We start from the raw sequence: 662 nt of genomic DNA, 5'->3' as shown, positions 1-662 counted from the left end.
CTGACCATCCCTCGAAGAAGGGATCCCCTACTATGCGTTTCTTCTCAAGATTTCTTCCTTGCTAATTTCAAGGGAGTTTTTTCTTGCCCTTGTGGGGGCTTGGGTAAAGGGGGGTGTCATAAATATTTGGCCTGCTAAGCCCTTTGAGACTGTAATGGTGATTAAGGGCTATACAAATAAAATTGAATTGAATTTAATTGAATTTAATTGAATTGTAAACCCTATGAACAATCTCCACGACTTAAGTGAGTTTCTTGTACTGATCTGGGCTGAAGGCTGTAGGTTTAGCTGGTAAGCTAGCATGTTTTTGTTAAGGTTTTGCTGCCAAGGCTTTGCTCGCTTTCTTATTATTATCCCTTCCATACTATTTGGCCATAAACTGAGCCATTTGAAGTTTGAAATTCATGTGCATCTGTCTCATCGGAGACTGCAGACGCGCTGTCAAAATATCAACTCGTCAGATTCAAATGCGCTCATGGCTCTTAAAGGGGATGAGAGCTGGCACTCTCATTGGTTTATTGCACGTTACGCCCAAACCACACCTACGGGTAATTAGGCTACTTCAGACCAACCCTTTTTAGATTTGCGCCGGGCGCAAGAGTCATTTTTGCGCCGGTAAAATAGCGACATCGCCATAGAACCGCCCACAAAGCTAATTGCGC

Source organism: Pollachius pollachius, assembly GCF_949987615.1.
Source record: "Pollachius pollachius genome assembly, chromosome: 6".
In the NCBI taxonomy this organism is placed as follows: Eukaryota; Metazoa; Chordata; class Actinopteri; order Gadiformes; family Gadidae; genus Pollachius; species Pollachius pollachius.
Note: the sequence above shows the minus strand (reverse complement) of the source record.